The sequence below is a fragment of the Trypanosoma theileri genome (assembly GCF_002087225.1).
Source record: "Trypanosoma theileri isolate Edinburgh chromosome Unknown TM35_Tth_24_V1, whole genome shotgun sequence".
NCBI classification, from domain to species: Eukaryota; Euglenozoa; class Kinetoplastea; order Trypanosomatida; family Trypanosomatidae; genus Trypanosoma; species Trypanosoma theileri.
This window is the reverse complement of record NW_021639866.1, coordinates 172,686-173,212: the sequence shown is the minus strand read 5'-3', so window position 1 is coordinate 173,212 and position 527 is coordinate 172,686.

Below are 527 nucleotides of genomic sequence, written 5' to 3'. Positions count from 1 at the left end.
GGTGCAGCCCCATCAGAAAAGTGTGCAGGGTACCGCGCAATGTGTCCAGCTCAGGCGTGTCCTGATGGTCAAACGTACCGCATGATTGACGGCTCCTGCTGGCCTTTGGAGTTAAACCGGGGAATGATTACCAGCGGAGGAATGGTTGGTTTGTGTCTCGTTTTGGCCTTTGGGGGATTTTTGCTCTGCGTATTATGTTTGGAAATGTGTCCTGTTTTATATCTACGTATAAAGAAAAGATTTTCGTAGTTAGGTAGGTTTATTATTTTATAAATAGGAGGAAATTGTGTCAGAGCACTTGCAGAAAGAGTAAATTGTTACAGTGGACATACAAAATATGGTAGTTTGTGTGTTTGTTGCTTCTTTTTATTCTTACTCTTTTGCTTTGTTTGCGCGGATTAGATATCAAAAAAGAAAGATACCAGGGGAAGAAACGATAGTGGATTTGATTTGACAAAAGAAAAAGAACAAAGAAAAAAATATAAGTACGTCACCATTCAAGTAAATGATTTTATGAAAAAAAAAAA